Source organism: Rhipicephalus sanguineus, unplaced genomic scaffold (genome assembly GCF_013339695.2).
Source record: "Rhipicephalus sanguineus isolate Rsan-2018 unplaced genomic scaffold, BIME_Rsan_1.4 Seq2380, whole genome shotgun sequence".
Lineage (NCBI taxonomy): Eukaryota > Metazoa > Arthropoda > Arachnida > Ixodida > Ixodidae > Rhipicephalus > Rhipicephalus sanguineus.
In genome coordinates, this window is record NW_023614838.1 from 5824 (window position 1) to 31766 (window position 25943).

The following is a 25943-nucleotide window of genomic DNA, read 5'->3' on the forward strand; positions in this document are numbered from 1 at the left end:
CGATCGTGGGCTTGTCGGCGACCAGCCGTTTCTGATATGGCGATCTGATCTTTTATCTAAGTCACTCGTCATAACACGTTGCAACATTTCATTGTTGCCTTTTAGTGTTGCGCGTGCCATTTTTTTTGCGCATGACCGTCGTTGTTGCCTGTAGCAACAGGAGTGTTGTGCTGCTATGCATGGGGTGAAACTCCAATTTCCGTCCTGGAGGAAGTAAAGAGTAAGGAGGGAGCATTGCGCAATCCGATAGAAATAAAGAAACATACTGTTTGGAATGTAAACCCAGGGCTATAAGCCACTGCTGCTGTATCAATCCGCTCATTCGAAGCTCGTTAAGAGGAACATTGCCAATCTCTGTTCCGGGAAGGCTATGAAGAAATCCTGCTACCATAACATCCATAAAAGTATTATGGATCTATCGGAAAGGTTGTTAGCAGCAGGGTATCCGGAGTCGGTACAGGTGTCTGTTGTCGATGGTCTGCTAAAAAGATGCCGGGTGGACAGCAATCCTCGGGATACGGCCATCCAACAGGCGAAAGCATGAGTAGAGCAGCAGTAGTGTCCTATTTGCATAGAACAGCTCGTAATCTAAAGAAAATGGCTAGGCGGGTGGACATAAGAGTCGTGTTTTCAGCGCCGAAAAAAACTGGGCATGATATGTCGCTTAACAGACCCGCACCGTAAGCCAGCTGTCGGATGCTCCAACCACCATCGTAACCCTGCTGTAGATTGTGTACAAGACGTGGTTTATGAGCTCCCGCTAACCTGTGGAAATAAATGTACAGGTCAGACTGGAAGATGTCTTAACAATCGGCTACGCGAACACAGGTTAAACCTAACAAACAGGAATGTCTGCGCGTTGTTTGGAATGCGGTTGCGCACCAATGTATGCTTCATGCACTGTTCTGGCGATGCACAAAGATAGTCGTGCGAGAGATTACTGAACCCCCCCCCCCTGGCTACGCCGCTGTGAAGGAAGTAAAAAGGTAGGAGGGAGGATTGCGCAATCAGATAGAAAGAAAGAAACAAGCTATCTCTCGCAATACCGACACGCTCGTTAGAACCCCCATCAATTGACCTCTTAGATAAGGAGACAGCCTTTCTGGTTGGCAAGTGATGGGACTGATGTGGCGCTACTGTGCATGGATAAATAGTTGAAGTTTCCTGGAAATAGAGTTGTTGAAGTTGGCGCATTGTGGTGTCGTCTCTCTTACGTCCTTGTCTGCGAGCGATGAGTACGTTTTCAAATTCAGTTTACCAACGCGCCTAAAAAATGGCAATGCTGAAAAATACCAGGTCAGGCATGGACGCTCCAAGCTTGGCTTGCCACCGTTCTCACGATAAGGCAAGATCTCCTGCATTTTATGTTCTTAAGGATTGCTATTCTTGCTTAACGAGAAAAGCTGTCCGTCCGTCTGTCTGTCACATAGGATGATCGCCACTATAAATAATAAAGCAATATAAGTTTTCACTCTGGTGCCTGGGTTTGAACCTAGGCCCTGACACTCCCAAAGCGAGTGTCTTAGCCCCTACGCTACGCATTTTTTTTTATTGCAGACTTCGACAAGTCACGGTTTACACGGCATAAAACATGCCAGCCACGCTTCGGTTAACCGGAGATTAAAAGTTTGGCAAGGACGACAAATCATCAAGTACAGATATCCACTCTGGCGTATCATCGAGGAACATTTCATTGAAAGTGTTGCGCGTCAGACAGATCTGTACCAGGCACTCACTACGCCACGCATCCATGCTTGCAAATTATGAACATACGTGACCTACAAGAATGCGTTGCCCCGCGGTGGAAAAATGCAGTTATACTTTCTATAAAGGCTTCGTTGAATTTCGTGGAAGTGGAATAAAGGCCGTCTGCTGGTCAAGATGTAAAGCCAACAGGTAAGACTGTACATGAGAAGAAAGTTAACACCTTGCGAAATGATCATGCCCAACGCGCGTTTCAGTGGTGGCGCAATGCGCTTGCAGCCTCCTATTAGAGTGCACTAGAATATTCTACTACACTCTAGTCCTATTGCCCGCGCACGAATGCTAGATAATAGAGGAGGGTCGTATGGTGGCTAGATGCATAGCTAGAGAGAAGATGGAATGCTGATGAATACTAAAGAGAACACAACGCATTGGAGAACACAAGAGACTCCATGCTGATGCCACCCAAAAAGGGCGTACCAGGGACGCCCTCTACGAACAATCAAACGCGACGCATACGCATCACCGTGGCCTCCGAGATTGGCTCCGGCAACGCGCCAAGGAACATTCCGCGTGTACTTAAAAAAGATTTAGTGGGACGTGCGCCGACGAAGTGCCGACTGCAGACTCGACGAGAAAAACCGGGACGCTATACACACGCTTGAAGAATGGGATTATATCTGAACCATATGAATGCGTTGTACCTCCGGTGCCAAACAAATGTATACAGAGCACTTTCCAACAAGGCTTCATTGCATTTAGCGACAGTGCAATAAAAGCCATCTAAAGGACAGCATGTCAAGCCACATGGAGGATTTTACACATCAGCAATGTTAAAACTTTGCGAAAATTTAATGCCAAACTCGCGTTTCGGATGGTCGCGGGGTGCGGCTTCTGATGGCGCCATTGCAGACGCTGGCGAACGCTGGAAAGGAGATGATATAGACGTCATGCCGTTGCCGCCCGGAAACAGCGTTCCAGGGACCGCCGAGGCCTTCAAAAGAACTCTTCGCTCACGCAGCACTTAGACAACTCTCAGTGAAGATTCAGCGTGGATTTGTTTTAGAACGTTGCTCTTAGGCGCCCGATGCTGCGTTGAGCGGCGTCGCCGTCGCTGTCCGTGGCGTAACCGATAGACATGAACAAATAAAATGAAAAAGAAATACCCAGGATCGCATGGGATTTGAACCCGGAACCTCTGCTTGTCAGTCGCGTATTCTACCATGGAGCCACGCTGGTTCTTTTTTTTTTCTTTCATGGTATTTATTAAAATGAGTATTACGATGAACATTAAAATGGTACAAATAGAATGAAAAAAATAGTGCAATCACATAGCGACAATAAGCTCTCAAGCGTTACTAAGGAAACACTCGACGTCTAACAAAGTGCAGTACAACAGCGAGAGTTCATATCGTGTTAACTGCCGTCTACGTGATGTGCCGAAGACAATAGAACATTGCTTTGTTAGCTGCAAAGGCGGTGTTCAGTTATGGGATGTTCTTCAGCGAGCTCTGAAGAACAGATTTGTCATTATTTTCACACTGTACGCTATCTTTTCCTACATCGCTTGATGAAGCGCCATATGATATGTTTTTCCTCATGGATATACACAGCTTATGGAAGACACGTGTGCAAGACCGTAGCGCAGAACCCACAATCTTTTCAAGCATACACTTTATTCGAATGGTTGTTCACCTAAAAGTCAATTATGACGAACTAGACCTTAGACCGGACTGGTACCCCATCTTGGTGAGGCGCTCGGCCTCACCACCTTTCCTCTATAACCAGAGCTACGCTGGTGCTTGAAACACATTTGCAAAAAGAGACCATACAGGCGTCACGTCGGGCAAGGAATCGCGTTAACCTATGCAATATAGCGTGGCAAAAGAGTCAAATGGCAGCCAGTCATCACACAACGCTAACTGCGCAACGAGTTTGTGGTTTAATGCTTCCCACCCACTGCAAAGTGTTCAGCCATAATCCTTCATTGTCATCAGCCACATGCAGCATCAACAAGGCGCACATAATACCTTACAGATGTGTAGCGGGTACCACGCTTATCCGCAGAAAGACGAATAATGGCGTTGTGGGTGCTGTCCTACATCACAAAAATTATGATTTAAGGCGTAGTGGATATCATGCGAAAAGCCAAAACTTCAAACACGGTTGGCCTTGCCCCAACACGAAGCTGTGCGCTCAGAATTCGCATTAGGCAGTATCGTAATCGTTGGCGTATTTTTTTTTTATGCAAGGATTAGTAAACGCGAATACACACAAGTGAACTTGATTGATATATAAGTTTGTTTCACCAGCTATTTCAGTGCTTGCTTCCGTATGAATGATGTAGCCCAATTCAAGTTCGCGTACAGCCGATTGTAGTTTCGCATCACACTACAAAAAAATCTACGTAGAATTTCTTTTGACAGTTGTCTAAGTGATGCGTAAGCGTAGAGTTTCATTGCAGGTTGCAGCCGCCCCAATAAAGCTGCACTCGAGAAGAATCGGTATGGCGTCTTTCATTGTCTTTCCAAAGCTCGTCAGCGTCTCAAACAGCGTCCTGAGAAGACGCACCCTACGCATCCTTCGCAAAGCCTATAATTTACTTGCGTGTGCGATGCTCCGAGTCGGCTTTACATGTTGTCCTAGAGAGGTATTTTATTCCACTGGCATAAGATTCTGTGAAGCCTTCATAGAAAGTGTTCTCTTTTTACATATGTATGGTTCACGCATTCGCATTGTTCAGATATATGGACGGTGTGTAGGCCAGTGATTAAGACGCTTGCCTTTCCGAGTGTGCGGGCCCGGGTACCCACTGCTTCAAGATAATTGATATTGTTTTGTTCATTTATTTCTCCATGACGATGATCGCCTCTTACGTGACAGAGGGACGGACGGAGAGTTTTCTCGATGACTCGGATAGGAATGGTTAGACATCTAAAAATTCATATAAAGAGACGGCGTACCCGCGACAGAGGTGTTGTGTTCCTTGCGAACTATATCCCAGTCAGTAACGTATCATCGACGGCGGCGGCAGGGTTGGCTGTCAGAAGTCAAACAAATTATCAGGTGGTGGTGATCCCTGCCCCAGCAGTCCGTCTCTCTGTACGAGGAAACGGTGCTGTCCCAGGAACCACCACGAGAAGTACGGCGCCTGGTGGCAGCTTGGCAGGTAAGTTGTCGCTCCGCAAAGCGGGATGACGCGGGAGAGGCGGCCGCCGTAGACAGCATTCGAACACCCAGGAATTATTCACAAATGTTTGTCGCTGCGGAACATTCATTACTCGCCGGTGAAGCAAATTGGCCTACGTTTGGAAACAAAAACGCTACACGCGCCGCAAAAGAAAAAGAAATAGCGGAAACTTGCAGGCGCTGGTTCATGCGTCTCGCACTGCGTGGTCTTGCTGTTCCATTTCACGCGCAAGCGTTGCACGCGCTCCGGTCAAAGCCTGGTTCCGTTTATCCCGTGCATCGTCTGCTTTAAGCGCAGCCGAGAAGCAGTCCTCTCTTTGTAAGCTACTCGATAACACGCCTGACGCACCGGCGATAGAGAACGTCACCAAAACGCGACCGCCTTCCGTAAGGAGCCTTCGAACACAGAACGCGTCTGGCTGGCGACATATACTAGAATGGCTTGGCTCTTCGGAAGCGGTGGCCAAGACTTGTCGCGCGACCAGCTGGCCGACCCCATCAACGCCTTATCCGAGAGTGGAAGCTTCTGCCTGCTTTCCTCAAGATGAACGGCTTGGTGCGGCACCACATCGACTCCTTCAACCACTTCATCAACGTAGAGCTTAAGAACATAATGCGGCGCCAACGATCGCGTCACCAGCGACGCGGACCCGAACTTCTACCTCAAGTACCTGGACATCCGCGTGGGTGAGCCCAACATCGAGGAAGATTTCACGGTAGGACGTCGCACGACGCCGCACGAGTGTCGACTGCGGGACATGACGTACTCTGCGCCGATTGTGGTCGACATCGAGTACACCCGCGGCCAGGAGCGCGTCCAGCGATCGGACTTCCCCATCGGCCGCATGCCCATCATGCTGCGAAGCGCCAAGTGCGTGCTGGCGGACAAGACGCACTTCCAGATGTCCCAACTGAACGAGTGCCCGTACGATCCTGGCGGCTACTTCGTGGTGAACGGCGTCGAGCGCGTCATACTGATGCAGGAGCAGCTCTCCAAGAACCGCATGTTCGTCGAGGAGGACCGCAAGACCGGAGTCATGTGCCAGGTGAGCATGCGCTGTAATGTGGTCACGCTCACTGCATCGTTGCCAATTTTCAGCTTGACACGTTAGACAGCTTGCACTGTGTTGTTTTCCTGCACGCCGGCTAGTTCAGTGGCGTAGTCAGGGTGGAATGCATTACATACGGCCAGTGTAGCATGGCATGAGGAAATGAATAGACATCCAGTACTAAAGAGAAGAAATGAGGCGGGCTTAAGCGCACGGTCCCTATCCACTTCTTTTCGTCCGTGATTTGCGTTTGTGCTCACTGTGTCGACTATGCCGGAACTCAGAATTCAAAAAGCGCTTTTTAAGGGGGTCTTCAGAAGTCCACATTGGAAGCTGTGGTTTATCGTTGGATGTTATAAGGTGGCGCGTGGTCTGCGGATAATTTTTGAAGTCGGCTCATTGTACCTGTTAGAAGGAATTACATATACGTTTGCTGAATGTATGGCAAATGCCAGAACTGACCAAGACTCCTAATTCGGAGCGACGTTTATTAGCGTCCACCTGAGCCCAGAACGTTCTGATGGCTCCGATTTCCTGGTCGAACGCGCTCGTTACTATGCCTCCAAAATGAGAGCTTCGTTCTCTCCATTCGTCTCGGCTGGCGTTCGCGAGCGCAGCGTTGTCCGAACAGCCGGAGGCAAGGAAGCGATCTTATGTTGACGTGGTGAGCCCCGCTTGTCTATTTTGCAGCTAAGTATATGAATTGAATCTCGGGAATTTAAATGAGTGAGCATTTCTATGTCCACTCACGAGAAAGATGACCGCCCGTCCCTCCCTCCGCCTGTCTGTTACATAAGACGATCAGCGCTATAAATAAACAAAAAAACAAAAACAAAACTCGCAGGGTCCTTGATGTATTCAACCAAATAACTCGAAGGCGAAAGCCATCTTTATCTTCTTGAGTTGAAGTATTGATCCGCCTCCGCCCCCCCACCCCTTTGAAAGCTTTGTACACCTAACGTGGTTTTCCACTGCCTTCAGGATTGGAGGCACCTCGGCTGGTTTTGCACTGCTTCATTGATCGGCCCACCTTCGACCAAGTAGGGATGTCATGTGATGACGTCACCGGTTGGCGTGACAGTGACGTCATGATGACGTCACAAATTTTGGCGATCTGTGACGTCGTGATGACGTGATCACGTGATGATAATTTTTTGCACTACTCGTGTTGACGCCGCCTATGGGGGACGCCGACGCGAGACTCCAGTTAATTTTCGCGTTTGATGAGGCACGTAAGGCTTTCACTTTAAGCTTTCACTCCGGTGCTTAGGTTCGAAACCGGGCCCCCACGTTCCGATAGGCGAGTGTCCTAAACACTGCGCTATGCATCCATGCTTGTTCAATGTGACCTACATGACGGCGTTCTGCCAGCGTAGAAAGCAACACTCTCTATGAAGGCTTCGTTGGATTTCGTGGAAGTGGGATAAAAGCTCTCCGCAGGATTAGATTTAAAGACCACAGGGAGATTTGAAGCCCACTTTACTGATCAGAAAAAGTCGCAATTTATGCAAAATTTTGATGCCAGACACGCTTTTCGGTGGCCGCGGGATGCGCGTGTGATGGGACAGCGGAGACGCTGACGAGCACTAGCGACAACGCGAAGCAAGCCGTGCGGATGCGTCTGAAAAAACGGCGTTCCAGGGACGGCCGCTACCTAAAATAAAACGCAACGCTTCACTTAGGCAACTCCAAGGAGGTTTTAAAAAAAATATCTGGAGTGGAAGCTCTCGCAACGCCTTGCCAACAAAAGTGAAGCCAGCTTTTGCCCACCAAAGAGCTCGGAAACATGCTATTTTCTGATGATGCCTACTTAGTGGTCAAATGGCTTTCATCTGTTAGTATAAATAATACTTCAATTATAAAATAAAAGATCGTTGTTGCCGACAAAAGTAACCCGTCCAGAGGAGTATTGGCGATTGCTCACCAATAAAAAATTCGGCAGATCCCACGCACTGTGGGAATCGATGTAATGCGGAGCAGCCAGCAAAGAGCTGCATACATTGTCTTGTTTGTCTTTGAGCCAAATGAAATCATTCATGCCATGCTATCTAGTCCACCATATATCGCATGTTTGCCATGCACGCATGCATGCACAATCTAGTGTACACCATGCCAAGGAAACGCTTATTCTGGTATATAAATGCATGACCTGTCGTTTATTTTCATCACGCACTCGCCTCATGCCATAGCCATTTTGGTATATATCACGTTAACAAAACGGCCGGAAGCGCACCATGACAGTGGCATGTAAATCATACCGTACATGACATGCATAACATGATTCGCATGTTAAGACCTCTCATTTATGTTCGTCATACAGTCACATCGCGCAATACCAATTTTGGTGTATATCAAAGGAGCGAAATGGCCGCGAGTGCACCATGAGTAGAGCATGTAAATCATGCCGTACATGACATGAATATTATGGTTTTTCATGCTACCACCTGTTACTAACGTTCATCATACAGTCACATCGCGCAATACCAGTTTTGCTGTATATCAATATCGAAACGGCCGCGAATGCACCATGAGCGTGGCATGTAAGTCATCACATACATGGCATGCATGTCATAGTTTCATGTTACCACCTGTTATTCATGTTCTTCATACAGTCACATCGCGCAATACCAATTTTGGTGCATATCAATCTAGCGAAACGGCCACGAGTGCGCCATGAGCATGGCATGTAAATCATGTCGTACATTTCATGCATGTCATGATTATCATTTTACCACCTTTCATTTACGTTCGTCATGCAGTGGCGTCGCGCAATACCAATTTTGGTGTATACCAAGCTAGCGAAACGGCCGGGAATGCACAATGAGCGCGGCATGTAAATCATGACATACATAACCTGCATGTCACAATTTCCATGTTACCACCTCTCATTTACGTTCGTCATGCAGTCGCGTCGCGCAACACCAATTTTGCTGTATGTCAAGCAAGCGAAACGGCACGAGTGCGTCATGAGCATGACATGTAAATCATGTCATGCATGTCATGTATGTCATGATTTTCATGTCACCACGTCTCATTTACCTTCGTCATACAGTCGCTTCGCGCAATACCAATTTTGGTGTACATCGAGCTAGCGAAGCGGCCGCGAATGCATCATGAGCGTGGCAATTAAATCATGACATACATGACATGAATGTCATGGTTTTCATCTTACGAACTGTCATTCATGTTCTTGAAACAGTCACATCGCACAATACCAATTTTGGTGTATATCAATCCACTGAAGCTGCCGCTAGCGCATCATGAGCGTGGCATGTAAATCAGGTCGTACATGACTTGCATGTGATGATTTTCATGTTACCACGTCTCACTTACGTTCGTCATACAGTCGTGTCGCGTAACACCAATTTTGGTGTATATCACGCAAGCGAAACGGACGCGAATGCACCATGAGAGTGGCATGTAAATCATGACATACATGTTATGGATGTCATGGTTGTCATGCTACCACCTGTTATTCATGTTCTTCATAAAGTCACATCGCACAATACCAATTTTGGTGTATATCAATCTAGCGAAACGGCCGCGCGTGCGCCATGAGCGTCGCATGTAAATCATGTCATACATGACATGCATATCATGATTTTCAGGTTACCACGTGTCAGTTATGTTCGTCATACAGAAATGTCTCGTCATACCAGTTTTCGTATGTATCCCTTCATTTAAACGGCCGCGAGCGTACCGAGACCATGTCATGTAAATCATGCTGCACATGACATGCGCGTCATGATTTGCATGTTAGGACATCTCATTATACGTCATGAACTCTTGTCACGCCGTACCAATTTTGGAATATATGAAATTAACGGAACGGCCGCAAGAGCCCAAAGGCCATGGAATGTAAATCATGCTGCTCATGACATGCGTGTCATGATTTTCATGATATGACCTGTCATTTATGTTCGTGATAAGGCCATGTTATGACACACCAATTTTAGTATACATCCGATTAACGGAACGGCCAGGGAGCCCAAAGGCCGTGGAATGTAAATCATGCTGTTCATGACATGCGTGTCATGATTTTCATGATATGACCAGTCATTTATGTTCGTAATAAGGTCATGTTATGACACACCAATTTTGGTATACATCCGATTAACCAAACGGCCAGGAGAACACAAAGTCGTAGGCGGCTAGATAGATAGATAGATAGATAGATAGATAGATAGATAGATAGATAGATAGATAGATAGATAGAGATAGATAGATAGATAGAATAGATAGATAGATAGATAGATAGATAGATAGATAGATAGATAGATAGATAGTAGATAGATAGATAGATAGATAGATAGATACGCTCAAAGTCGCAGAAGTTCGCTAAGAAATGCTTCGCATTTAAAATTTGCCATGACCTTGAGGCTTATGTAGGAAAGCTAGTAACACAAAGACACACTTGGAGCAGTATCTGACCCGTAAAAATTTCCATATTAAACTTGCCTGGCGTGCGTGGAAAAAGCTTGCTTTCCTTCGCCAAGCGTCGATGGCTTATCGTGCCCCTACTAAGATGGCGGGCGCAGCCGCCATCTTTTGGTGGGCACGGCTTCACTGTTGCGCAATAATCGCCACTCCAGCAATTTCTTTTTAACCTCCTTGGGCAACTCCAAAAGTAGGATATGAGGTTTTTTTCTCTCCTCCGGCAAAAAATACAGGCGGATGCTGAAGACAGTGCAGTGTGGCAGTGCGCCTCACGAAGCCGTGAAATTACGCTATTTACTTATATACTATACGAGAACTTGTTGGCACTGGCTAGTGTTAGCGAGTATTACAACGAAGCTGTATGTGACTCGGATCACAGGGCTCCTCCGTCTCACCCGTGAGAAAACGCCGGCCGATATCGAAGGCAGTATATAGTCTGGCATCGCGTCTCACTCTGTCGCGAAACGACTGTAGGTACTTGCATACTGTCCACTTTTGTTAGCCTTCACTACTGTTACGCTGGGGCTGTGTACGACTCGTATACCAAGACTTATTCGTGTCCGTCGAAAAAAAAAAAAAAAACGTTCAGGAATGAAAGCATGGAAACCTCATGCGACGAACGCCGCACGCGTTTGCCATTGCAATCACGCATGCCATACAAACTGCGGTATTTGCTTGAACAGAGAAAACGCAAATATTGTGTAGAACGCACACGATAGTTGAGAAGACCTGTTCGAATACGAGCCACGGCCGGGCTTGAGGGACAACGCGCGCGTTGTTTTTTGCGGCCTGCGCTTCGTGGCTAGTTCTCGTCTTTCACCGCCGCTAGTTCGTGGCGCTGTTACCCAACCCTCCCGAAAGTTAGTGTATATGGTAACTTTAGGTCCCAGAGTTGCGCGTAGATCCGCCTAACAACGACAGCTATGCGTCGAAGCGGCTCTCCGTTTTGCAGGCGACATGCCTAGCGTGTCGGAGAGGGAGGGCTCCGGATGTCTCCGTCGCGCGACAGTTCCATGAGGGTGAAGGTTCTTGGAGGGGGGCTGCGTGGCTCCGGTATTGACCGTGTAGTTTAACCGGCGGTGTGTGGTCGCACGCGCCTTATATTGAGGGATCATAAGACGGCTCACACCTTTTGCGTGCTGCGCTGTCAATACGCAGTTTGCTTGAAGCAGTAAACTGACTGCACGAACGTTGCTTTACTCGCTGCAGCGGCCGCGTTTGCTTGCGCCAGCATTTTGTTGATTCACGCCAGGTCAGATGCCAAAGGAGTGATCTGCTAGCCTTCATATAACATTCCAATTTGTTGTCATCGCATTCATTGCTTTGTCCTTTCTAGTCAGGTGGAGCATAGGTGTCGGATTTCATTATCGTGATTATTGTTCCAGGTCACCAGTTCCACGCACGAGCGTAAAAGCCGCACCGTCATTGGTGCCAAACACGGCCGCTACGTCCTCAAGCACAACTGCTTCACGGAGGACATTCCGGTGGCCATCGTGTTCAAGGCCATGGGCCTGGTGTGCGACCAGAGCATCGTGCAGATGATTGGCACCTCCGAAGACGTCCAGGCAGCGATAGCTTTATCACTAGAGGAGAGTCATCGTGTCAAGGTGTTCACGCAGACGCAAGCCCTGCAGTACCTTGGCAACAGGCTCAAGCACCGGCGCATGCAATTTGCGGGAGAAGGGGAAGCAGGTGGCGGTGGTAGTCAGCGCAAGTCCAGCGTCGACGAAGCTAGAGATATTCTCGCCAACACTGTGCTGGCTCACGTTCCGGTGGAAGACTTCAACTTCCGCATCAAGTGCTTCTACCTGGCCATCATGGTGCGGAGGGTGATCGACGCCCAGTCCAACAGGGAGTTGATCGACGACCGCGACTACTACGGCAACAAGAGGCTCGAGCTCGCCGGCTCCTTGTTGGCGCTTCTTTTTGAAGACCTGTTCAAGCGTTTCAATGGGGAGCTCAAACTGGTTGCAGAGAAATGCATCCCGAAGGTTCGGGCAACGCAATTCGACGTGGTCAAGTACATCCGGCAGAACTTGATTACCCAGGGACTCTCCATGGCTATTGCGACGGGAAACTGGACTGTCAAGCGATTCAAAATGGAGCGCATTGGCGTCACACAGGTGTGTTTTTCTTATCCCTATGAACATGATGGCGATAGAGCCGCCACGGTCGTACAATGGTTACGGGGCTCGGCTGCAGACCCGAAGGTCGAGGTTTCGAACGCGACCACGACACTCTCATTTCGGCGAAGGCAACAAGCTATAGGCCCGCGTACTTATATTTAGGTGAACGTTGAAGAACCCCAGGTGGACGAAACTTCCGGGCCCTCCACTAAGGCATGCCTCGTAATATTATTGTGGCCTTTGGAAGTAAAACCACAAATATAGCGGCCGCCACGAGGCGTACCACAGTTCTTTGATTCACGTCCAGGTACGATTGCATCTCTGGCGTCAAAAGATGTCGCCGAGGTTCCCAGTGTACGGGATGGAACCATCACACCTTTCCACAGACCTCGAATCACCTCGCGTCTATAGTGAACCCGCAGTGCTCTGCATTCCATTATTGCCGTATTCATTTGTCCCTTTAGTGCAGTGGCTGTTTTCTGCGCTTCCGCACATATATTTTCCTTGTTTGCGCATACTCTTAAATACCCGTGATCTGCTACCTTAGGCATTTCCTGACCCTGCACTGGTACTGCCTGTTCCTTTCTGCACTGAAATACCATCTGTCCGTATTTGGTCACACTAAATTTATACCCTAGAGCTTCACCTTCCTGCTGGCATATATTAGCCAGATGCTGCATTGGCCAGGGCCGTAGCCACGGGGGGGGGGGAGGGGGGGTGTAAACCCCCCCGAAATTTTTCAATTTGCATGTGTGCATATACACGCACACATACAAACGCACGCACGAACATACATAAAGTATGGTTGAACCCCCCCCCCCCTCCCCACCGAAAAAAATTCCTCGCTACGCCCCTGGCACTGGCTGTCAGCGAATAAAGCAATCAATTGAGCTCTAGCTCTGTCATGCCGCCTGACGTTGCGTGACAGATTCAAAGCAATGTTACACCATTGTAGCACTCAATCCATCCTCGCCACGTAACAAATCAGGAAGAGCGACGACAACGTACAGGGGGGATGGAAAGAAACGCGAACAGCGCGGCGCGCTGTTTTAATCACGCTTTGGCTTTGGTGGCTATAAAAATATGCTAGAATGTTTCTTGATTGTGTCGTGGATGACTGCAGTGGCTTTTTATTACCATACAGGCTACAACTGCTTGAAATGCGAAGCAGAAGACAATGTACATGCCGCGCTGTTGGCGTTTTTTCCCATCCCCACTGTACATCCCTGCCTAAGGGCCTTGTCTACGTCAAGTTCATAGCCTATTGTTACTTCCTACTTCGCACAAACTTACTCAATACGTCTTCCACAAAAGCTGTATGCAGCCATCACTTATGCCAGATTTAATATATGCCATAAAGTGCCCTAACTAACGTTGTTATGCGCACGAGTAATGTCCGGAAAGGGCAATGTATAAAGGTATTTTTTTCTAGATACTACTGTACACTGCGTAGCAACCAGAAAGTTGTATAAACGCCATGTAGTGCCGTTAGTCCTACTTTGTCGCCAGCTGTGCGGCATTCGCCTCTCCTGTAAGGTATTTTTCCTATTGTTTTCAACAGTCCTTACTGTTCCGGCCTAGTCCGGTCATGAGACTGACCGAAACACCATCTGATCCCATGGCTCTGATCTTCGGAATTTCTTCCTCCGCGTTATTCTATTTGATATTCTCAAGAACAAGCCCTCATTTCGTTGGGTTTTCGTTCGTACTGTTACTCTTCGAGGAAATCACATTTTTATTCTTCGGAAGTTCGACGGTGGCTTATGGGTTGAAAATCATCGCCCAGTGTGCTTCTGATCTGCTCTCTTCTGTATCCACAATATGTTGCTGTACCGGGGCAGAGTTCCCTCCTAATGAATTTATGTGGAAGAATCGAAAGCTGGGCCAGTCGGTGAAAGTTGTTGAAAATATTTGGAGAAAGGGTAAACAGCTAAAAAAACGACTCGGACACAAGAAGTAGAAGGAACACACCACAGTGCTGAACTCGCAACTGAAGGTTTCTTCGAAACACATCTTACAAATACACACTACAACGCTTACACCCATGTGACCAGATAAAGCAAAACACGTCAGCATCCAGCTTGATTTAAAAAATACAGAAGCGCGCGTACGCCCGTAGAAGGAAATTTCATTGCTCCCTCTTTTAGCTGGCATGATAGCGAGTCTGCATTGTTAGAAAGCACGCTGTATTAACACTTCCTTCATCGCATGTACACGTGGTTTTCCTGTAATTTTTTGAGATCACGATGAACGGTGGTGTTGTCTTTTCCATTTTCTGGTCACATGGGTGTGAGGATGGTAGTATTTATCTGCAAATGTACTTCCAATAGAGCTTCAGTTGTGAGTGCAGCGCTGTGGTGCATTCCTTCTACTTCTTGCGTTCGTGTAGGCTTTTTGTCCTTTTTTTGAGGTATGTTCAGCAATTTATGTGGTTCCAAAACGTTATAAGTGCGGCCTCCTCCTAAGCGAGTTTTGGACACCCAACAATTACTTTTAAATTTGATATTTGTTTTCAGCAAAATAGGAACCGCTTATTTTTTTCTCTAGATATATTTGTCATTTTATGCCCAGTTGTACTATACGCATTTCCCCTTTTCTGTGAACTTGATCCTCAGGCCACTACTCTTTTTTTGCTTGCATATACTTTGGTGAAGCTTTGCGTCGTTTCACAAACGCATCCCGAAATTCCTTGTTCTACTGGGATTTCTTCTTTTTTTCCTTTCAAGCGTATATTTCGCTTGTCTGTCCATATTTCTGTCGTCATTGCATGAAACAGCTCACTGTAATACTGGCCCTTGCTGCGTATTTTTCCTGCCCCTTTCTAGACTTTGGTGCCAAGATTTAGGTTTAAATTTGATCTGCCCAACTTCGATTCTGTGTAATTTTCCAGTTGTATATTTCCTTTCAAAGTTTTACGTTGATGACTGTTTTCCAAGCAGCTAATCTCTTCAACGTCAATTCTCATTTATTTCCGCCCGTCGTAAATTATTTCTGCCATGAGGGAACAATGAAAGGCCGTTTCCTTGCTTCCTACTTTCAAAGCGATTTGCTCATCAAGTTTATGTCCTGTGTTGGGAAGCCTACCATTATCTTCCTGTAGATCTGCATATTGGTCCAGGATATGTACTTCAACACTCATATGTTCTGACAAGATGGTTTCGGTACCGTTAGCAGAATATGTGATATCCGGGTTTATGCATTCAATAATATACATATTACTTCCTATTTAACCGCACTGTTAGCCAGTACGCGTACATTCTAGTGTCTTGGACATGCAATGCAGTTACCTGTCAGTGACCGCCAAGATGTGATTGCTCACTTTGGTGTTGTCGAATTTCATCGCTATAGCCTACAGTAGTATAGCGTGGTATGCTGTTTCAAAGGTGTATTTGCAAACACCTGCATAGACAATCCATCACTGACCCCTTTGGCCCGCATAACTTTTACCTGATTGCGCCCGTCCTTGCAGGAAGAAATTTCTTCGTATTCAAGTCATGAACAAAGTTAATTTGTTGCATCAAGCCTAGAAAAGGTTATGAAGTTCAATACATATGTTGAGATTTCCGCAATAATAAATCTTGTTTTGAGGAATAACTGTTACATGAATACATTATAAGGTAACCTATTCAGACACTGATTGGGTCACCTAGGACAAGCATTGAAGCGTTTGTACGTATAGCCACGGTGAAGGCAATTTGTCCAATAATAGCCTGATTGTCCTGTGAAGCAAGTGTCGCTAGCATTAATGCATGCGCTTTTACCCAGGTGCTCACACGACTCTCCTACATCTCGGCCCTTGGCATGATGACGAGGGTCAACAGCCAGTTCGAGAAAACTCGAAAAGTGTCCGGTCCCCGCTCACTTCAGCCATCCCAGTTCGGCATGCTCTGCCCCAGTGACACACCCGAAGGCGAGGCCTGTGGTCTCGTCAAGAACCTTGCTCTCATGACGCACATCACCACCGACGTAGACGAAGCGTTCATAGTGCGGCTACTCCGGAACCTCGGCGTTGAAGACCTGCGACTGCTCAACGGCGAAGAACTCTCCGATCTGTCGGTTTACCTAGTCTTTCTCAACGGCAACATAGAGGGCGTCACGCAAGACCCTGCGCGTCTACTGAAGACGCTTCGCCTCCTTCGTCGGTCGGGCCACCTGTCGGAGTTTGTGTCCGTGCACACAAGCCACTTGCAGCGCTGCGTGTATATCTCGGCCGACGGCGGTCGCATGTGCCGACCGTATATCATCGTCGAGAAGGGGCGCCCAAAGCTAACCAACGCCCACATCGAAGACCTCACAAGGGGGTTCCTGTTCTTCAACGACCTCATTCACAGGGGTATCGTCGAGTTCCTCGATGTAAACGAGGAAAACGACAGCTACATTGCACTCCGTGAGCAGGACATTACGTTGCAGACTACGCACCTGGAGATCGAAGCCTTCAGTCTGCTCGGAGTATGCGCAGGCATCATCCCCTATCCGCACCACAACCAGTCGCCGCGAAACACATACCAATGTGCCATGGGAAAGCAAGCGATGGGTACCATCGGCCTCAACCAGCGGAACAGGTTTGATTCTGTGATGTACCTCCTGGTCTACCCGCATCGCCCAATGGTTAAGACCAAAACCATAGAACTCATCAACTTCGAAGAGCTGCCTGCCGGCCAGAACGCGACTGTCGCTGTAATGAGCTACAGCGGTTACGATATCGAGGATGCCATCGTAATGAACCGGTCGTCTATTGATCGCGGCTTCGGCCGGTGCCAGGTGTACAGGACTCAGAAGTGTGTCATCAAAAAGTACACAAACCAGACCAGCGACAAAATAATGGGGCCGCTCGTAGACAGCTTCAACATGATGCCGGTTTGGAAGCACCAGGTCCTTGACGACGACGGCATTGCGCGCCCGGGTTCCAGAGTCGAGAATCGCCAGGTGCTCATTAACAAGTGGGTTCCCGCAGCTAGCGCCACTGCACCCGAAACTGCACCGCCTGTACAAGCGGAGCACAAAGAGGTTTGTGATTTCTCTGCCTGTTTTCTTGAAGGTTCTTGCGTAGTCAAGTGTTCTGCAGTCAAGTGTTTGAGTTGGTGTCAATAATACACTGAGTTTACTACATCACCGAAATGTGAAGTATTGTACGGTTGAGAATTCTACATGCTCAACCAAACAATAGAGGATGCTGAACGAGCAACTGGAAGTCGAGCAAACAAAGTAACGGCAATACTTAAGAAGAGAACCGCAAATAACGCAACATAAAAGCAAAGAAAAATGATACTGTCCCTTCCCTTTAAGCTGATACGCCGAAGAGTTGGAAGGTTAAAAAAGAAAGGGGGGGAGGGGGAGGTTTGGTGATATACTTGAAACAGCGTAGTAGTTCTAAAGTCGTATATATCTACACTGCATACAATACGAATGTAAACGCCTTAAGTTTAGTGCATAAGTCCACTAACCAACACCCCTCGCCTTCTTCAGATGCCTTTACCCACTGACGTTATCAGTTCCTTCGGGAATCGAATCCTGTCGAGCCTGATGAAGGGCATGCTAGCAATGTCACTGCCCCTTCTCGTTTCGTTTCTTTCTTTTGTGTCTTGCCTCCATGCGCTACTTTGCACGTTTGGATGAACTGTCACCAGCTCGCCGAACTCGCAATTTTACTGTCTGCTCTGTTATTCTAAATGGCAGATCCAGGACTCCGCCACCGATGCATTTTTTAATAGCACATAGAATAAGGTTGCAATGAAGTGTTCAGTGCCAGTGGCATTTTCTCTCCCAGAATCGTGGCCATTATTGTTAGCGCGGACATTAGGCGGAAATGCACTCAATCCGGAACGAGCGCGCGACTTAGTACGTTGCTTGTACGATTATAGCGTCGTGTGAAATGTAGCACTGTCATACGAGACATGCTATATTGGACGAACAAAGCGGTATCTTGATGACAGCTTGTGAGAGCATCGTGTGGCATTTGACACCCAAGTGGCGCGCGGGTATATGGCGTACAATTTCCGCAGCTGCGTTTGTACTCCGCCATTCGGTGGTGCGCGCGTACCTTATAAGGGCAAATATTAGGTCACCGGAGAGGTTTGTAAAGCTATGACCATAAGCAATAATCAAGGCAAATTCTTCAGCGCTTATTCTGTAGCTCAATCAGAGAAAGAGCTTCAGTGCCTCAATGGTAACCTAATACATGTGGATTGGTGATACGTTGGTGTCATGTGCGCTTACGCCACCACTAGTAGGTGCGCGCCTTGTCCAGTTTAACTGCCTTTTTCTGTGCAACTGCGCTTTAAAGCATCGCTAGAAGTATAAAGCCGTGTGCAGGCGCCTAGCCTGCTGGAACACGGCTTTATACTTCTAGCGCTCTGACCACTCGACGGAGTTAGAGCCAGAAGTAGACAGCGTAGGCCATGGTCGCGCAGTGCCTGAATCGCATCGACGGTATGCCTTATGGATGCGTGTGTCCGTATGCTTCTTTTCGAATTGCTTCAGAAAGAACATGAACCGGAATGATATGGGGGCCGCCTCGAACTGTGGCTAACGCGTGTGGTTGCATATCTATACGCCTCTGCAGTAGAGTGGAACACAGGGCGAGTTGGTTGGCATTTAGAGTAATAGCAGTGCCGCAGAACTTTAAGAGAAAGCAGAGAAGTTCATAGAACATTACAGCCACGCGTAGGCAAGTCAACAAATACCTTCACCCAACAAATGTTTCGACATGGTACGTCCATACCATGTCGAAATAAGCAGCACCATGTGAAATCTTAAAATTGGATTACTCTACAAAATATATACACTTGCAGCCAAAATATCCACGAATAAATTTTTTTCTGACATGTGGCGTCGTCCGTGAAATGCATGTTATTCACTGAGGTAGTCCCGAAGCAAGGGATGCACGTAATAACGCGCATACTGTTCGATGTTTTGCGCGATTCAAGTACGAGAAAGCTGTTGGTACACTCTAAACGTGGTAACCGATAAATGTGATTTTGTGCACCTATATGATAAGGGTTACATTAGCTTCCAGTGCATAAATTCTAAACTTGGCAACAATTACTATCGGTGCACAAAATCACATTTATTGCTTACCCCGTTTAGAGTGTATAGTAACAGCAAGACACCCGTAAGCTTGAAGAAAAAAAAGGTTGCATGGCATGAATGTATAGTGATGTGTTACAGAAGGTTGAACGAGTTAATGAAACAGTGTCACATAAAGTCGACTTTAGTTGAGTACATGTGAATGTAAAGCGCAGACGACGATGCACTGCGATTTACAAGACACACAAGGAGTTGTGATGTCGAGCGTATGTGGATCAGGTGTTGCCATGTTCCCAAGAAGTCTGAAAACGCAGTAAATTTATAAACTTTAATCGGATCTTTACCATAAGCATCAAACCGTGTACGTACGCTTATAATACGTGCAAACACTTGATTTATATCGTCATTATTGTTACCTCTATGTACAAAAGATTTAAATGTTTTGTAAGAAATAGCGATAAGAATTAACAAATCTTATCATTAACAAAGTTAACGTTGTGGTTGGAACTCTTTCAGCCCAGCTTTTCCTCTAAAGTCCGCGCTAACTCTGTCTTTACATGGTTTGAATGCGAAAGCTGGCGAGGCGGCGTCGTATTTATGCATAGCATGTCTAAAAGTGTGAACTATATCGATGTCTATACTATTTCGACGTTCAGGTAACTCGGCACTGTCACACTACCTCATCGCTTGATCATGTGCTTCATTTGGGCAAAGTAAAATTATTGGGTGTGGATCGCCGACATTTTTCAGGGTGGGCCGAGCTAACTTTGGAAATTTTGGAAGTTGGTCAAGCCGGAAGTTTGTTCGCGCGTAAACTCAATTACTGAATTGGGCAAAGTCGGTTTTTCTGTGTAGGCCAGATCGGTTTCAATAGACATTGAGACTTGGCATCATCACTTGGTCGCGTGAGTTTTGGCACCATCCGATGTTAACGCCGGTCGTCGGATTTTTCTTTTCATGTGGCATATATTGCTTCCACAGGAAAAATTGACGGATAATGCTGTGGCGTTTTGCACGAACACAGATACCCCTGGTGTACCAAGGCCTGGAGCCCGTATATGTGGAGAAGGTACTCATCACCTCCAATGCGGAGGAGTCGTTCCTGATGAAGCTGCTTCTGCGACAGACGCGTTGCCCCGAAATCGGCGACAAGTTCAGCAGCCGACACGGTCAAAAAGGCGTGGTCGGCCTCATTGCACAGCAGGAGGACTTGCCTTTTAATGACCAAGGCATCTGTCCCGACCTCATCATGAACCCGCACGGATTCCCCTCCCGAATGACTGTTGGCAAGCTCATCGAACTGCTGGCGGGAAAGGCGGGTGTCCTCCATGGGAAGTTCCCCTACGGCACAGCATTTGGGGGATCTAAGGTTGGCACTGGTTTGACTTTTCTTTTCGTTGCATTTGACAAGCTTTAGGTCCTGCTCACATTAACGCGCTGCACAGAAATCTCATTACAATGAAATCGCACCACCTGCGAAACGGCCTGCATCATACCTGACTTTGCTTGTAAGCTTACACACTGATATTCGCAAAAAAGTAACATCGATCGTCTTTACATTGCAGAAAATGTATGCGGAGCGCTACAGGTGAGACTGACATCGATGGTTATTCTGCAGGTTTCGACGACCCGTTGCCATCTAGTCGTGCCACTATACGCTAGTAATCCTGGGAACCTCAATATTTGAGTAGCCATAGTGCTCTCTGTGAAGGTGCATGACCGGCGAAGCTGCTTATAATTTACACAGAGGTGACACAGGGTTCCGAACTTAAGCCGATCACAAACCCTGCAACGAAATCTCAACTGTCTGTCCAGAAAGACGGTTTTAAATTTGGCTTATAATTCGTTAAAACTTTCTATTTGAGTGGCATGCAACTATTTGCCGAGAAATGCGCTGCCTTGCCTGGCTTTGCCACATGCGCTTGGCGTTTCGTGCGCGATTCCGATAAGTCATTTGAGTAACGTGCGTTCTTTTGCCGCGTATTCTGTTTTGTGACATGCTTCGTCTTGTCTGGCTTGCCGCATGAGCTTGGAGTGGTGTGCAGTGGGTTTGCCCAATATGTGTGGCACATAAGTTGAGCCGCCCGTGTGTCACCTTCATTTTAACGCGACAGCGTTAAAGAGCTCGTTTCGCAGAAATTGCGGTGTCGGTGTTCGCGTTGGCGTCCTTGGTTGTGAGGAACAAATCGACGTTGTGAGCAAACTTTTGAGAGAGATGCCAATAACTAAAACGATAAAAATGTTCGGTCTACGCGAAAATCGAACCCAGGCCTTCTGCATGGCAAGCAGGTGAGGTGTTCTACCACTAAGCTACGCCAGTGCTGGAAACTGCTTCTTAAAAAAAGCGCTATAAGCAACGTAGCTGGACGAGTCTCTTTAACGCATGTAATATTGCGTGGCAGGATTGTAGAATCACCATAGGCGTCAAAACACATTGATTGCGAAACGAGGGGTTGGTTTCAAAATGCCCACCCATTACCATATGTGCAGCTGCGAAGGTGAGCATGGAACATCACGGACACCTTCTTGGTACTTCGCCATTTTACAAAAGGAAGAATTATGGCGTAGTGGGCATTCCGCAAATGTAAATCCAGTAGGCATTCTAGGATAGTTTGAAACGGCCAGTGTTACGCACACAAACGTTCCTTTCCTTGCGGTGCAGTTGAAGGCGATGCCCACGGGGCCCGATTACGCTATCGAATTCTTCTTTCGAAGGCGAAGCTCAAGCGTTCTCCAAATCTTTTGGTGGACCATAGGAGAGTAGTGGTGTTTGCCTAGTTTCTGTGGCACATACCTGTGCTAGGGGTTTTGGTTCGAGGTGATAACAGGATAATTGGTGAACCAGTTCACCAGGAGAAATAAGCAATTTACGCTAGTCAATATTGTACACGCAGGTGCAAGACGTGGGGGAAGAGCTGATCCAGCGTGGCTTCAACTACCTGGGCAAGGACTGCCTGACCTCTGGCATCACGGGAGAGCCTCTGTCGGCGTACATCTACATGGGCCCCATCTACTACCAGAAGCTGAAGCACATGGTAATGGACAAGGTGCATGCCCGAGCACGAGGTCCTCGGGCCGTGCTCACTAGGCAGCCCACTGAAGGTCGGTCACGCGACGGAGGACTGCGGCTGGGCGAGATGGAGCGCGATTGCCTCATCGGACACGGTGCCAGCATGCTGCTCCTAGAGCGCCTCATGCTGTCCAGCGATGCCTGCGAGGTAGGCAATAGTGACCGCGTCATTTCGTGCCCCATTGACCTCAAAATGTAGCTTCGAATTGACCTTTGAATGTAGCTTTCAATTTGCGGAGCGTCGGGTATGCACAGATTTGTTGAGGTTAAGGCGTGATTAATTATTGGTTGTCCTACTTATTTGCCGCCTGTTTCGAAGCTGTAACGTGCTAGATTTTGGGACCACAGCTTGAGCGCTGAAAGATTTCTTTGCCTTTTACACAGTCAGTGATTCCATCCTTTGATCACAATTTTACTCCTCTGCTTCCTGAGGGCTGCTTATTTGTGCTAGGTTTGTACAGAGGTGACAACCCACATAGAGGACGTAATTCCAGAGCTAAAGTAATCTGTGGAGCGTGTTAACAATGTACTGGATGGTTCGAACGTGGTTTACATGCGGAATAGTTGGTCACAGGAACCATAATTTAAGAAATTGCTTGGAGTCATAAAAGTTATTTAAATGAACACAGCCTTAAGATGACGTATCTAAAATACAGCATTACACCCGGTTTTGGGCACTTGATATTCTTGGTACTGTTAAGAAGTATTCGTTTCTGTGCCCCTTTCACCTCCTCACATACCTAGTAATAAGAATTTCGTTTACTTACACCATATTTCTATACTGAAACACTTGAAGGTTCCTCAGATATAAGAAAGTGATTTCCCGAAAAAACCAAAACAGTCAGCAATCATGTTGCATTACGCGAACACGCGGGGCCATGACGTTTATTGATATCTTACTGTAGAAAGACATTATAAAGGCGAAGAGGCCCTTTACTGTCACATGTTTTGTCAAACGCCATTCCGCTCGGTGTCTTGTGAGTTGTGTACCTGTAAGTTGTGTCATGGTCATTGTGGCGCTGTCATCAATATCTCATCATCACCGGGGCATGATTTTTGTCATTGTTTAGCAGTCGAGCTTAACTATTACAAATAGCTTTAGGCGCACCGAATTAGCACATTTCAAGTGCCCTAACTCTTCTATAACGAGCATAAACGCACTTTTGTGACTGGCTTTTGGTATATTTAGGTTTGTCATTATCAGTGACGGAAACAAGCGTACATCAGCTAGCTGAATTGAAAGGTGAATACATAATACGCAGAAATTTTCGTCAGGGGCCTAAAAATTGGCATACTAAGGAAGACATTATGATTACAAGATAAAGTGTTAAGGTGCTGCAGTTTGCTTACCATCATTCCCCGTCTCGACTATGACATATACGCTGTCGAGCTTGTTTTGAGGGAATGGTTTGTCGCGGTTTCAGATTAACAACTACGGCGTCGTCACTGAATAGTGTGGGCATCACAATAACTCCTCTCGCCACCGACTTCGACACGGGGCAGCAACCAAGGTCACATATTAATAATTTCCGGGGTTTTACGCGCCAAGACCACGACGTGGTTATGAGGCACGCCGTTGTGTTGCACTCTGGAATAATTCTGACCGCCCCGAGTTCTTTTACCGGGCGTCCATATCTAGGCACACTTGTGTTCTTTTACAGCGAAAGCTGTTATGAGATCATTTCACCGGCCGTTTTTGGCGCCGTAGTTGTCCGCCGCCGCCGCCGCCGCCGCCGGTGTCCGTAACCAGTATCGATCGAAATAAGAAAAAAAACGAAATAAGAAAAAAATTCCAGGATGGAACGAGGTTCGAACCTGGGCCCTCTGCGTGGGAGCCCAGTATTCAACCTCTGAGCCATGCCGGTGCTTTAAACTGCCTTGCAAAAAGGTCCTATACAGGCTTCATGTCGGGAAGGAACCACATTAGCATATGCAATATAGCGTGGTAGAAGAGTAAAATAAGCACCAAGCGTCGCACAACGCGAATTCTGTAACCAGGCGTCACACAATGCGAATTGCGCAACGAGTAGGTTGTGAAATGCTTCCAACCCATTACAAAGATCTCTGCCATAATTCTTCGTCGTCATCAGGCACAGCATCAACAAAGTGCGCATAATGCCTTACATGCGTTAGCAGGTACCCACGGATCTCCGTAAAATGACGAAAAATGGCACAGTGCCTGCTGCCCTACTTCTCAGAATTAGAATGATTTAGAGCGTAGTGGGTTCCTCGCAAGTGCACTTGTATTGGTTGCCAAGGAAGCCTATAAGCGCAGATCCATTTCCTGGGGTCTCAGTAAAATTACAATGCTTTATAGCGTAGTGGGTTCCTCGCAAGTGCACTTGGATTGGTTGTCAAGGAAGCCCATGAGCGCATGATCCATTTCCTCGGGGTCTCAGTAAAGTTCTTCGCCCCCCCCCCCCCCGTCTCTCTCCCACGTCAACGTATGTTATACAGCATGACGGAAGAGGGAAATAGCGAGCGGGCGTCACCCAATGCAAATTACATAACTGGTGGGCCGTTTAAAACTTCCAACCCATTACAAAGGGCTGAGCCATAATTCTTCATCGTCATCGGTCGTCGCGTCAACAAAGTCCACATAATGCCTTACAGACGTGTAGCTGGTGCCTCGCTTCTCTGCAGAATGACGAATAATGGCTTAGTAGGTGCTTCCCAACTACACAAAAATTGTGATTTATGGCGTAGTGGGCACCTTTCTAGTCTACTTGTATTGTAGCCCCAAGAGAGCTTACAACGGGCTCTAGAAACGCCGCTCTTCCAGCTGTCGCTGTGACTGTGCTGCGGTTTCAGCGCAGGCCTGGCGTTTTTTGCGTTTCACCCGCATCAAAATGTGGCCACCGTGGCAGAGAATCGAACCTGCACCCTGGAGCTTAGCAGCGTGACACTACGTGCTTAGCTACCATGGCGGGTCCAAGGTCACACGGTGTACTGTGCATATCCCAGGATGTGGGGAGAACACTTGATAAGAAGGTACAGCGGGAGGCGAGGTAGGAGTGGACCGCGGACTGTCCTGGAAGGTGCGCGTGAGCGCGCGTGGCAGGTACTCTGAGGCTGACAGGGATAGTGGGTGGAGAGTGCCATTGTTTTCTAAGCTGCCCTAACTTGTTGAGCTCCTCTTTTGGTGAAGTCGACCGAAAATCCCCGCAACTGGCGCGAAACATGGGACGCCCATGAGGGGTATAGGACTTGCTGCGTCCCGTCCGTAGTCAAGCAGGGCAGGCAGAGGCCTTAATGAGCAACGAACAGCAATTTATTTATGAGTAGGACTCACCACGATAAGGTCAGTGCAACGGCCCAGGGACGAGAAGCAGAGTAGCGGAG

The 25943-nt window shown here is 47.5% G+C and overlaps 1 pseudogene; it reads left to right on the top strand.

Annotated features, from left to right (window-relative positions):
- Positions 1-3387: 3387 nt before the first annotated feature.
- Positions 3388-22749, top strand: LOC119376820 (DNA-directed RNA polymerase III subunit RPC2-like; annotated as a pseudogene).
- The last annotated feature ends 3194 nt before the right edge of the window (positions 22750-25943 follow it).